Genomic DNA, 14385 nt, shown 5'->3' with positions numbered 1-14385 from the left:
GAGGGGAAAAAAATTGGAGACTAGGGAAAAGGAGGAAGCGGAAGATATAGAGTGCAAGTCTATTGAGAGAGAAGTGCATTGACTGCGCTGTCATTTGGTAGCTCTGTGTGTGCAGCGTTTTCATTGGTAATAGAGGGCATAGACTGCCATTTCGGGTCTGATGCAGTACTCAGAAGTCTTTCCATTAACTTCAATGAGCTTTGGATTAAGCACTTAGAGGGAGAGGGAAAAAAAAAAAAGGTTGTGCTTAAACTGCAAGCCTCTTTGAAGAAAAGAGTTTAAATTATGGAAGAAAGTTATAGTGAACTCAGAAAACTCGTAGCGCTCACAAGCCCCCAGAATCCCTAGTACTTACACTGTCTCCTGCAGACCCCCACGCTTAAAAAGGAAGAAAAGTAGCTTATCTGAGAGTTTAAATGAGTTCAATAATCGCTCAGGCTGTGGAACGTAACAAGGGATGTATTACAAACAAGCCAGCAAAGCAGTTTATTCCCCTAAAAGTGTGCAGGGGATTAAAAAAATGCAGAGGAATCCCTGATTGCTATTGTGCTTTGGGATTAAAGAAGTTCAAAAAGCAGCTGCTGCTTTTTCATTGTCTGTTGGAAATACAAAAATAAGTAAATAACTTTGAGGATAACAGAAATTTAAGCACTTTTTTCTGAAATTTTTTCCCTTACTTTCTGTTTCTGCCTTTATCATTTTCTTTCCTTTCTCATAAGAACCAAAAAATATAATCAAATTTTTAATGTGGGGACTTCTGAGATATTCAGCTATAGTCCATGACTGTGCCCCTTGGGCTTACTGCCTGAACACAGACCCCCCCATTTCTAACGGGATTTTAAAGTCCATCTGCAATGTTCTCTTATTGTGTCCATCTGCAATGTGCTCTTACCAGCAACCAGCCTTCCCAGTCACCTCCCTAACCACAGTGCTACAATTTAATGGCTACTTCATTTTACAGTTAAACCCATCAGAGGCAGCTATCAGAAAAAAAATGGACACACACATTGCAGAAGAACTTCCAAGTTTTATTTTAATCATGGACAAAGTGCAGGAGATTTTTAAACACTATAAGCAAGCACCCATCAGCAAGAGGGCATGGCACACCATGGACCCTTGCACTGTATTGCACTGATCCGTGCCTTTTTCAACCAAGGTCAGGCTTGACGCTGAGAAGTATGCTGTTCTTCTCTGCAGAGCCTTTCTTAAACTTGAGCGCTCTTTAGTTTTTTAGCAACGCATCTAGGCATTGCGGTTCCTCTTTCTTGCATCCCACAGCTCCTGCACAGTCCTATTTTCCTATTCATAAGGTATCTCCTGACTCTTGCAATGTGCTCCCATGAGCTTACTGATGCCCAGCATTCACAATATTTGCTTCATTCAGAGAACAGATTGTTTTGCTATCCTCAAGCTCCAGAGTCCACAAGAAGCATTTTTCTGTCACTATTTTTTTGTTCCTTGATTTCTGCTGGGAATTTTCAACTAACTGCCTCAACATCCATACAACGAGTGAGTAGATGATTTTTCCCTTAGGCAGCAGCTATTCCATTGCTCTGAAGTGCTCTTGTTTAATTGGAAAATTATTCTGGTTATTGACTCCTAACTATTCCTTGTCTGGGATATCTCCTTGGCTGGAAAGGCAGGTTTCCTATTTGCTGAAGGCTATGGTGATATTGAAGTTGTATTAAACACAATCAGCATTAATAAGATACTCAAGAATTTTAACTGATCTAGAATTGTTTCAGAAAATAGCACAGTTTTTATAAGGCTCCCTATTATTAGCTATAAGACAGGCATGTTCATTTTCGGAATTAGTCTGGAAGAGTGAAGCTAAAGTTATACTATAACCAAGAGGGGGGAAAAAAAAACCTTTAAAATTAGATTTTGCTTAGCAGATACGTTGGCTATTAACAGTTTCTTCTTCTGTTCAAAACCCATGCAGTTAACTCACAGCTGCTCCTGCTATCTTTAGAATGTTATTACTCATCAGGAGGGACATGGACACATTCAGAAGGACCAGACAAAGCAAATGACCTTCAATATTTATCCTCTCAGAGAATCTCATGGTAAAAATTGTTAGCAGATTTTACTGACTTAAGAACCCCAAGATCTTTAACATTAACCAGTCATTCTGTCTTCTTTCATGTTCCAAGTAATTTCAAATCAGGCACTGCTTTCCAAAATATTTGTTTTAAACGGCAGGCAAATGGAAAATTTTTGATCGTATTCCATCAAGCTTAAAAAGTTCCTAATGATCACTTTTGCCAGTTGTTAGGATTCATGTCATCACTAGACTAAGTATTTCGATAATATCTCAGTGTTTATGTTTTCCAAAGAGGCAGTAAATATGCTTGCCTGGAGTACACTGAAGAATTTTACCATAGTAATTTATTAGAAATGATCAAAATCTACAGTTTATGTGGGAAATTGTGCCTTTTCCCCCTTCCCTTCAAAATTTCCTTTGCCAAAAACAAACAAACAAAAAAACCTACATCAACAGTTCTCAAATTCTAAAAAATTCAATGTGGCAATGTAGAAGTGTTTAAATATTTCATCCTGAAGCTTTTTTCCAACATAGACAATTTCAATATTCCTACATTAAAATGCTTCATTTGAGTGTATTGAGACGAGATGTTTCCAGATCACTCAGTCTTGAATTCAGGGAGAGTTTGGCTGGTACTCGATGCATTGACATTCATCAGCCTTTTATGATGCTACTTCATAGAAAACCTGCATGGCATCATGAGTAGTACTGGCCTGACCTCACTGAAGTGAAGAAAAGAGAAGGCCTGAACTACTATTTTTGCTAGACAATGTGTCACATTGAGGAATATATTTTAATATTGAGCTGAACCAAAAAGAAATATTCTTTCAATTTTGGGGACAGATTTTTTTTTTTGTAAGTGATATTTCCCCCCCACAGAAATTTTCATGAAAACTAAATAATCTCTCTAGAAAATTTTCAGCAACTTACATTATCATTCTCAAGTTATGATCAGCAACAAATGGTATCGAAGGGTTTCTTCTGAAAAATGTAACAAATAATAGCAGTCAGGATCCCACATAGTTATCTACAAGAACAGAATACCCCTTGGGATAGCCTTGCTAAACAATATTTCTCTCATGCGCCACCTTCATGGAACCCCTTTCTGGATGTGGTAAAAGAGCAAATTTGAGAAAGAGGGTACTTATTAGGGAATGAGAGCTATCTATTTATTCAGTTAGACTCCTTATTTACAGGATATCCCTAGAACTGTTTTAAATGTTGTTCTCCAAGTCTTGCCCCTCCCTCCCCCCCCCCACCCAAAGTTGTCATTCAGTTGAAAGGTGGTTGCATCCCAGCCCATCTGGTTGTTTATTTTTGCTCAGATAGGTGCTAACGGGGGTTTCTTGCTTTATGGCACCTAAGACAGGAGGAGCACTGGGCTACTCTCCTCTCTGCACACTGAAAGGAGCCCTTGGTGATTCAGGGCATCAGACATTCCTAGTGGACATAAATTGAAAGGTTATACTTTGATCTCAGATCTAAGCCTAAATTAGGCTAAGGGGCAAGACCGTTCACAGGGAACGTAGCATTTCCTATGCACGTTCTCTGAGCCCCTCACTCTGTACCTAGCACTGACCTCTGAAACATTTTGAACTGCTTATAGCTGGATAGATTGTTTGTCTCCTACACTTTTGCAGCTGATACTTTTTTATATTACATATGATCCGTTTCCGTCATTAATTTGATCCATTAACACCTGATGTTATATTCAGTTTTTCACTTGAAAACATACTGGCAAGACAACGACTTTTAACTCTAGAAAGGCGTATTCAAGGTCTCCATGCTGGAGGGCTTCGCAGTTTTAATTTCTAAATTAAATTCGCAGTTTTAATTTCTAAATTAAATTACCTAAATGTTGCAGTCCTTTTGACCCACTTCATCCCTTCTTCAAAAATATTCTTTTTTCTTCCTTCAGAAAGTGTTACATTTCTCAGCAATTTTGAAGGTTTCAGAATCTGTTGGGATTCATGTTCTCCCCTGCTTGAGTAAGCTGGTATAACTACCACTTTATCAAGAATCTTGAATTTAACTATATTAGATGCTGTTATCCTACAAGGATCAAGCATCTATCTAAACTGAAGCAAAAAAAATCAAAAGCTGCTTTCTTGCCGGGGTTTATTGATGGGAGGAGAACGCAGTTTTGTCTAGAGCAACTTTCTTTCTCATTTCTTTAGTATACCTTTCTATAGTTAGTTTCTGAGAACATACTAAAAGAACAATATATACATTTTTACAGAAAATACAATGTAGCTGCTGTAATTAATAGAGTGATTTGGTATTAGTAAAAAGGGAACAACAATATGATCAAAGTTTTATGAAAATGCACAATCCCACTGATAATTTGAATAGGAAATATGTTTGTACTTGGTATTTAAATATTTCCTCATTCATTTTACATTCATTCTAGTCTAGCACAAATGTAAATTTTGTAATAAAAAAGCAAAAAAAAAATCAGATCTAATTAACTTATAAGCCTTTGGGGAACATTATTTTAGCCTGTGACATGATAACTAGAGTACTGCTTGCACATTCAGTAAACATAATCTTGTATATTTTTCCACTGCAGATAAATGATGGCTCTGATATTATTTCCATATATGTAATAAATTACCTGCATTCATTCATGTTGACATACACTACTGGGAACAAAAGAAAAGCTTAATCTTGCGGGAAATGGGCACACATTACTCGCAACGTATCTGCAAGTCTTATTCTAATTCAAATACTATCTCTGTTAGTAATCCCTTGGGGCACACAATTTCAAGCACAATGCTGTGCTAAAATGAATAAGGCTGGGTTTTGAATCACATTCTCTGTTTTTGTGCTTGCAGCTGATAGACGAAAATGCTTTGGAGATAAGTTTATGTAAGATAAATATTTGAGAACAGTTGTGTGCTCAGTTCAAGAAATTAAATATGAAGGACACATCCCGTGAATAGTTCTGCCCAAAGGAACACCTTCAGCTCATCCATATGCCTTTGCATCAGCCGCTTCTAGGATTATGTCTATGGAAAACTGCAGGTGACAGAATTATTTACTCTTTTGCAAAGACTCCCAGTAAACCACCCCTGAAGCCAGCCCACCCCACTTTTCAGAGTCAAACTCAGAAACTTAGGCCATTAATGAAAGTTGCAGACAAATTGAGAGAATTACAGAAGCACAGTGCTGGAAGAGCCTCAGGATCTCACCTCGTCCACCTGATGATGTCAAGGCAGAATCTGCTTTGCCTCTATCATTCCTGACGGATGTTTTTCCGACCTCTTCTTAAAGACCTCAACTGACCACAGCCTTCCTAGGCAGTGCCTATCAATGACACTACTAAGGGATCTTTGCTACCACATACCTTACGTCTACCCTGAATCTTCTTTGCTGTGGTTAAACTCATTGCCCTGTGACCTCTGCATTATCTCCAGTTAGTGCCCCATCCTTTTTCTGAAACCTAGCTCTCAAAACCAGTTCTATGCTTCAGCTGAAGCCTTATAGGTCTTAAGTAAAGTGAAATTAATTTATGATGTGCTCTGGTTTATATTTCATTATATGACGTTTCCCTTTTAAACAACAGCATGAAATTGCTTAGGCTTATGATACGCTATAACCTCCTCACACCCACTTTAAAGGAAGAGTCACCTAGTTAATTGTCTTTCATCCTGCTCCTCCTCAGATGTTGTACTTTGTATTTGCCCATGTTGTTCTCTCAGATCATATATTCATGTTATTTGCAAATGTTATAAGCGTGGTTTCCATTCTAACATTCCAGTCATTAATAAAAATAGTGAATAAAACAATATGAGAGAACCAATGGGAGAACCTTGCATACCGCCACTTGACATATCGTTCAATTTTTAACTGCTGTTAACTACTATTTAGCCAACTGTTTTTCACATCTTTTAAGAATTTCATGACTCTGTTCCCTGTTATGGGAAGCTCTTGTGAAAGAATAAAAAAAGTATTACTAAAGCCAAGATAAATGACTGCAGTCACTTCTCTCCTATCCACAAAGCCTGCCATCCTGTCTAGAAGGAAATTAGGTTAGGCTGATTCCTAGGGGGAAAAAAAATGTTGCCTGCTATCTGCATGTTATTTCCTCCTTAATTTCCAGGTACCTACAAACAGTTTACTTGATTCTCTCTTCCAGAACATTTCAGGAAGTTATGGTGTTAATTGTATTAGTCACAGCGGGCCCTTTTAGTGAAGACTGCTGGGGAAAAAAAGCATTAACAACTTTAATGCTCAAGTTCACCTATGGATAATTTTCCTCTCTATTGAGTAGTAGTCCTTGATTTTCCCTTTTTACTATTTATAGAGCAAATGAAAGAATTTTAAAGTATTAAATTATTACAGCAGGTCAATAATAAAATGAATTCTTGTTTCCCAATGCAGTTTCTTGATGGTTGCACCTCATCCTGTGCATTGGCTTTTTTTGGCATTGTGGCTACACGTTCCTGCTACTCTTATTTTCATCTCTAGTAAGTCATCCATCTGTAGTCTTTATAATTCCTTTTTGTGGGTGGAGTCAATGGGGATTTTGCAGTTTAACCAAGTTAGTATCCTATATGACTTCTTATCTCTCTGCACTGGGTTAATTTGATCTTATGACCCCAGTATTTTTTCTTTTAAGCTTTTGCTTTATCCCTTAATTCTTGTTCTCATGATATAATATCTACCAGTTCTCTCTCTGCACTGAAATATCCCTCATTTTTTACAGAAGTTCTTCCCTCTCTCAGGATTGTAATAGATACAATTATTACATGTTCTACATTACCTATTCACCAGTTTCACTGATTAGTTAGAATTGAATAGAAACTCTCCCTTGTGGCTTTCTCCACCCTTCTGTGCCAAAAAAATTGTCACTAGCATATTGCAAAAACCTGCTGGACAACATGAGTTCTGCTGTATTCTTCCTTAACAGAAACGTAGGTAGTCACTGCCGCTTTGCTCTTGAATCCTGCCATTCAGATAAATTTCTCTTCACTCACAGAATACCTCTCCTTCTCAGCCTTCCTGTTTTAGTGCTCTACATAACACACCTACAGTGACGGCACCCCTATCCTTTTCCTCTTTTGTCATTACTCAGAGACTTTCACAGGTCTGCCACCCTCCAAATACTGGATTTCAGATCAATTGCATATATCTTTTATAGACAGAGGAACGCCCACCCACTCTTTGCCTTTCTGGAAAATTTGTATTCTTTCAATATCAGTGTTTCATTCATATTAATCATTTTACCAAATCCCTTGTTTATTCCCTGTATATTGTGCATTAGCAAACAGAAGCCTATATAAGCACGTAGTCTGGCCTGCTATTCCCTATATTTCTTTCTTAGGACCTTATTCTGAATAATCCTAACTTCCTCCCACTCTAGAAACCTTGAGGCCCTTAACTAAATTTCTCTGTTTATGCTTACCTGCCGATTTTTGCCACTCACACTGTTTCTTCCCCTTTGTCACAGTTTAACGCCTTCCTAAGTCGGTAGGTTCCTTTACAGAAAATACTCTCTTCTATTTTCAGAGATATTCTTTCCATGAGCAAGAGTTTATGGAACATCACATCAGTGGTCAAGGAAGCCATAGCTGTACCGGTGACTTCATCTATCCAAATACACATATTTCTCCAGAACATATAGTTCCCAAGTCTTTACTGATTTTCATCTGGGAAAATTTATACAAATACCATGAGTCTCCTATCTTCACAGAGTAATATTTGATCTGTTCAGCATCAATTCTGAAAGTACCAATATGACCCAGATTGAGGAGCATTCAGGCTTGTGATCACCATGAGAGATGAACTTCATCCATTTTACAGTAATCTGTTGGAGCCAAATTCTTTGGAAGCTGCACACTCTAGTATGTCTGCTCCACTAGGCAGGTGAGGGTTTCAGGAGGAAATTACCAATCGCTGATGCTTTTTTCTTCCTCTTGGGTATAGAGGCTGTGAATCTTCTACATGTGAGAGTCTTTTCTTCCTCTGCCAATGAGATGTGACCATCGTTTGCTTGTTGTACTTGACCTCAATAGTGAAACAGCATCAATTGCCAGATGAGACCAGCAGCCAGCTTCTTCCTAAGAGAGCGGCCATTGTTTCATTAGTGGTGCTGCTGTGGCCCCCGACCTGCCACGCATGTCAGGGTTTGGCTCACCGCTCCTCTGGCATGAGTGATCTCCACATTTTGACAGACAATCCAGAGATGACAAGAGTGAGTGAATGGGAAAGCTATGATTTTTTTTCCTCCCCTTAGAATTTTAATAAAAAAGGAAGCCTGCAAAGACAAAATTTTCAACAGTGAAAGAACTAGCTTAAAAAACAAACAAACAAACTGCATGTTTGTTCCAATTACTATTGGGGGGAAGGGGAATGGGATACACAATTAACAAGCCTGTCAGCTTATCTGAACTCATCCAGCAGATAAAATAACCCTTTTAGGAATGATCAGCTGCTCTCCGTTTCAGCTCAGTTGCTGTTCTGTAAGGATGACCAGATGCTGGAATGCTAGCACAGTGGAAAAAGACAGTAGATGGATGACAACTTTGCCAGTTAGAGGCTGAGTGCTTTGAGAAACCAAGGCTCAGATTCTCAAAAGTGTTTTGTTCCTTAATCGCCATTGCTGGGGATTAAAATCTTGGAGGATCTTACCTTCATAACAAACTATTATGTGCTCCAAACTATATTGAGCTCAGTGGCAGGCAGAGTTTCATTACTGAACTCCAGCAAACTGTGTTAAACTCAGAGATTTGGAAAACTCTGGAAGCAGCTAGGACTGGAGCCAAATTCAGTAACTGAAATCCATTTCAGTAATATAATAATTCCAATCTTAATATCTGCATGCCTTTCTGAAAATTTACGTCAGGCTTTAAATCCTAACTTTGTGGCTCTCAGTACTTTCTGCACGCTTACAAGGCCTAAGTTAAAGAAACAAGTATATCAGATCCCTTACCCATTGTGGCTATTACTACACCAACTGTAAAGAAATAATTCCAGAAGAATTTCAGTTTCTCTCTCTTCTAAATAATGCAAAATACCAGCTGTATGTTGTGCAATATTCTTCATCAGCTGTGAGATTTATTTTGCCTTTGAGTATTTTTCTTCCATGAACTTTTCCTCTCAGAAATAGTCACAAGTCAGTACATATAAATCAGAATAAATTGTTATAGATTTCTTGAAATGTAAAAAGCCATGAATTCCCAAGGTGACTGCACTTAGATCAGTTACGTTTAACAATACATGAAGAGCCTCATAAAATCTCTTTCACATTCCAACTTGCTATGTGATAATGTAGGTAAAAAGAGACTAACATAGGTAAAAGTACTTGGTGTAGGTGAATTGGTATGTAAAAGAAGATTTAACCCTATTGTTTGGTCTAAAGATCTTCTGAGGTTCAAAACCTTTTCATTTTTTTTGTTTTTTGTTTTTTACGAATTCAATGCAACACAAAAAAAGAAGAACATGTAGATTTTTGAGTGGAGCTAGGAGAAGCCATATAAGATGGCTCATTAAAAATCTGCATAATTATGATATTTCAAGCCCATTTTTTGTGACCTGCACAAACCAGTTCAAAGAATAGTTTGGATGCTTATTTTGGGCCAAAGCTAATATCCCACTATAGTGAAATCGTTGTGAGAATAACAATATTTATGGCTAAGAGAAAGTTAACTTTTAGAATTTGATATATCAGTAACCACTACGGTAGCTGATGTATAAAAATGAGAACCTGATAGGTTTTTGTTATCAGAAATATCTCTGTCATTTGATCAAATATAAAGGTCATATATTGCATCCATTTTTCAAATAAAGCATATATATCATAATTTAAAGACTGAAGTGCTGTAGCAACAAAGTAGGATGTTACAAAGTCGTAACTTCACCGTATGGATCATACTTTGTATACATCATTTGTCTTTTTGCATTACACCTCAGGATGTAGGCATTAGAAGTACTACTGCTGTACTAGAATGACAACATCATAAGAAACTCAATTAGACTATGTGTTTATTAAAATAGGGCACACTAAGACATAATTACAATACATAATGAAGTTGACATGCAAAGATAACCTGTAAGATTCTGCTGGCTAGGCTTTTTATACAGTCAAGGCAATTGTGAATGAAAGCTAAGCAGCTATTGTATATATTAGCATTTGCATGTGTGTACACTTAAAAGCTGAACAGTAGCATCTTCAAAAATGCAGCATGTAATTTTAAAGAAGTTATTACTCGTGAGCTAATTTGAATCATGTCTTTCCCAGAAAAGAACGTTCTAAGCTCTTGAGGGGGAAAATTAAATTTGTAGTCACTATTTCATTTGCATTTCCTTACTCCGGCAGTTTCCATAATTGGATTATTTCTAAAATAAAAAAGCAATCATATTTTATTTAAAAAATGGGAAGTAGAAAGGAAATGTCTACCTCTGAAAGCCTACAGCAGTAAATTAAAAAAAAAAATTACTTACAATTCTAATTTTCCCAGAATATTTTTTCCAGATACGGAGATGTGAAGTTTGCTTAATGGGATTTGCTCCAAAAGCTCTTTACACCATAGTGCGGCTCCTTCAGAGCAGGGTCTCCCAAAGTGTCCAGCTCTTCATCTGACAAGGTGCCCTTCCAGGTCTGTTCCAAGTACATGCCATAAAAAAAATTTAAATGCTTGACAGTCGGTGGCCAGGAAACCATATCAGGGTATTTTGACATGTGGGCCTCCGGGGCCCACTGCCAAACAAACTCCAGTTAGTTCTTCCTTCCATCCCATTTGGGCTGCTGTTTATCACAAACTTGCTACAGCTCTGGATGCTCAAAGAGTTCAAGCAGACATAACCTAAAGAGTTGGGTACTATTTGCCACATTTTCACTATATCTGATATGACATTAACGTTAAGTCATTTGGCTCATCTAATTTCCCTGTCAAGACACGGGCAGCAATCTCAGTCAAGCTAGTTAGTTGGACTTATTTTGTTTTTTTCTAATGGCAGGTTATTTTTTTGAACTATACCTTCTTTCCAAAATTAAAGCACATTAGAAATCAGTTCAGGGAAAAGGAAAATTAAAAAAAAATAAAAGAAAGAAACTAAGCATTATAATGATGGGGCTATCATAGCACTTAATTTTAGCGCCTAGCAGGCTTGGAGGTCTCTCTAGGTTCTCCACATAATCATTGAAGAGTGAAATTCTCAACTATACCTGAACCGTTCCAGAAAGATGTCTAGCTAGTCTGATATTGAAATCCTTCAGTGATGGAAACTTTATAACCTTCTTAGCTAACCTATTCTAATTGGTAGTGTTACCATCATTTTGTATGTGTATGTATGTGTGTGTTTTGTTTTTTTAATGACTAACTTGACTCTTCTTTGCTTCAATTTAAGCCTATTGCTTATTCTTTCACCCCAAATGGACGCTGAAAGCAGTCTGTTCCCTTCACTTTGCAACAGCTTTTAAGTAGCTGAAAACTGTTATCAGTTTCCTCCTCTGTAGGCTAGTCTCTTTCATCAAAAAAGTGTGTATAGCTACTACATTTTAGCTCTTTATTCTTCAAGTTCTGAAGGCCGCTATCATTGAAATATGGTTGAACAGAAACTTAACTGAACCTGACGTACAGGTTCTTCCCTTTGTTCTTTAGTTCTACATGTTAAAGTGTGTCCATGTTAAATTATTCAGTGAGCTCCCTCTCTGGCCAGGGGATATTATGAAGAGCATTAACTGGGGCTTTTATGAAAGTAACATCGTCTTGGTATTCAAAAAGTAGGACCTTATAGATTTGAAAAAGTAGCACTTTATTGACTATAATGATGCTTGTTTAACCTAGAGCTGGGGAACAGCTGAAGCCTGGCTGTCTTCCAGGGGTCTCCTATTGAATTCCAGTCCTGCCACAGATATAACAGCGACTGGAGGACATTGCGTTTTGTTCTTGGCCTTTCCTCGGCACTTTCATCTCTTACCTGGTTGAACTATGCCTTACTGATTTTTTTTTTTTTTTATGAACAATACTGTGGTACCAGGCAATCATGAAAGTAGGAAGCACTACTGGACACGAAGAGCAGTATTCTGTCTGGCTCATCTCTGTCGTGAACATTTATTTAATGTTATGGCTTACACAACAGAAACCCCAATGCTACACCAGTCATGACAGAAATGGCTAGCTTTTCTGTTACTGTGCAGTACCAGGCCATCACACCTGCTCTGAGCTTCCATCCAGCAGGCACAAATAAAAAATTGTGATTCACAGGACTGGTTGCAAAGTATGCAGTGGTGTGGAAGATCAGAAAAGGAAACTCTGACGGCACATAATACATGAATGCTACAGCCAGGAAAAGTGATCTGATGGGCAATGGAATGAGGTTGCCAAAGAATGAATGAAATCAACTGGCATGCAGATATTCAGCTTCAGCTTTGTTCACGCTTTTAGATTAGGAAATATTTTGCAAAGGTTACTCCCACCCTGGCAGGTAGAAGAAGAAAATAATCTGGCATGAAACGATCAACAGAGCTCTTGAGATCAGCCAGGACTGTGGGAACCCTTAATCCTCTGATACAAAGCGATTCAGACATTACACTTTACTGAATTATCCCTGAGCTGAGCAAACTGAGCTAGTCTTAACTAGGTATGACATGCTTTAACCAAAGGATGTGCTTCAGAAGAGTGTCCAGCTTTCCTCTGAACAGTTTAAGAGATGGAGAATGCATCACTTCTCTTGGTACTTTGTTCCAGTGGTTAATCATCCACACTGTTAAAAATGATGCCCAATTTCTGATTAAAATGATCTGGCTTCTTGTTATTTCTTCCTGAAAGATCTCAAGCAAACATGCAATCAAGACACTTCATAATTTTCTTTCTGTTACACTGAAGAGATTAGGTTCTTTAATTTTCTCTGTAGAACATTTTCTCTAGCCCTGGAATAACTTTTCTTCCTTTTCATATACCTAATTTTCTTCAAGTTTTGGAGGAAGGGACAGCTGGAAAAAAACCCAACAACATGAGTTTCAGATGGATTAGAAGAAAATGAAGTTGCTGTTCTGCATTAATAAAACTGCAGCATCCCAATACTACTAGCTCTGCGGTTCTGCCAACTATAGCACTCTTGGAGAGAACAAGCTGGCATTTCTGTTCCTTTCTTCCAAAGATCCATTAATTCTCTGAATATTAGATAAACATTTGCTAAAAGAGGAGAGGTGGTGGGAGAAGAGGGCTTACTGATGGACGTCCTTTCATAAGGATAAGCATACATACCTGTGCAGCATATCTATACACACCATCTGGCACGGGCTTCAGCTAATTCCAGTTAGTCTGGGCAAGAGAAGCTGAAAAGCTAGGTTCTAGCATCTGTACTTCAACATTTAACATTGTATATTCAAAGCTACTCAAGTTATTTGGATGTTCGGTTCCCTGAAGAAAAGAATGAAAATTAGCTGGCACTGTGAGCCTTCGAATGCCTTTGTAATCTCACAGGTAAATAAATTTTTGCATTTTCAAAGTGTGAGAATCAAAAGTTTCTACTAAGGTTATTTTTTAAAATTATTTAAATGATTTTGGTGCCCCAATATGAGCTTTAAGCTTGTATCTTAAAAACTTTCTCTCTCCTTTCTAGGTCTGTCTAAAGCTTCTGGTGGACAAGTTATTATGCGCTGGGACAAAACAGAATAAGATTGTAATGAAAAATAATATAAGAATTATAAGAAAGAAAAGCAATAGTCCTTTTTCCACATTGACATTGATGAGTTTGTGATACTTCATTACTATGCAATACCATTCCTGTGTACTTTTGTAAATAATGCTGCTTGAAACATTCTTGATGTTAATCAAAACACTTGTCTTGTTCAGAGCTCTCTGGGAAACAAAATTGTAGCAGAAAGTATTCATGCTTGGAAATAGCTTTAAATTTTCACCATACCTGTTTTTATTCTGCTTTTATTTTCCTTTCCTCTCTTCCTGCTCATCTTCACGCAAAATATCAGTTGTATTGAATTCCTTTTGTAAAAACCAAAAAAACCAAAAACCTTTTACTTACAAAATAAATATCTGTATTAACATGCATTTTTACTTAAATAAAATATGACAGATCTAGTGAAATAATTAAGGAGATATATAAGGCATTTTAAGAGTGAAGCAGTCTGATGTTCAGCTGGCTTTCCAGAAAGCAGAAATTGAAATATAACAGATCAGAGCAGTTTGTTTAAATACTACTCATGGTAATTAGCAATTTGACATTATTTTCTCTGAGATACAGTGGCTTCCAGCCATAATACAAGAAAGATGCATGTAAACCTCCAGGGAAGTAATCTAGTGTCATAATGGGAAAGATGGCAGAGAGATAACATTAATTCCTTCTCATGGACAGGAGATATTAGTGAATTCTTA

The 14385-nt window shown here is 37.4% G+C and overlaps 1 protein-coding gene and 1 long non-coding RNA gene across 2 annotated transcripts in view; both read right to left on the bottom strand.

The window, feature by feature from the left end:
- Nucleotides 1-13230, bottom strand: part of VWC2 (von Willebrand factor C domain containing 2) — a 244191-nt gene extending 230961 nt beyond the window's left edge. The window contains exons 1-2 of the mRNA XM_068936111.1: nucleotides 10490-13230; nucleotides 7452-8303 (exon numbers count right to left, since the gene is read on the bottom strand). The gene's annotated coding sequence lies outside the window, so the exon portion shown is untranslated. The remainder of the gene's footprint in view (nucleotides 1-7451; nucleotides 8304-10489) is intronic.
- Nucleotides 13231-13575: 345 nt separating this feature from the next.
- Nucleotides 13576-14385, bottom strand: part of LOC138066375 (uncharacterized) — a 93852-nt gene continuing 93042 nt past the window's right edge. Inside the window, exon 11 of the long non-coding RNA XR_011139782.1 lies at nucleotides 13576-13995. This is a non-coding gene — a long non-coding RNA (uncharacterized lncRNA). The remainder of the gene's footprint in view (nucleotides 13996-14385) is intronic.

Source organism: Struthio camelus, chromosome 2 (assembly GCF_040807025.1).
Source record: "Struthio camelus isolate bStrCam1 chromosome 2, bStrCam1.hap1, whole genome shotgun sequence".
Lineage (NCBI taxonomy): Eukaryota > Metazoa > Chordata > Aves > Struthioniformes > Struthionidae > Struthio > Struthio camelus.
The sequence above is the reverse complement of the archived record's forward strand: the minus strand, read 5'-3'. Positions and strand labels throughout refer to the sequence as shown.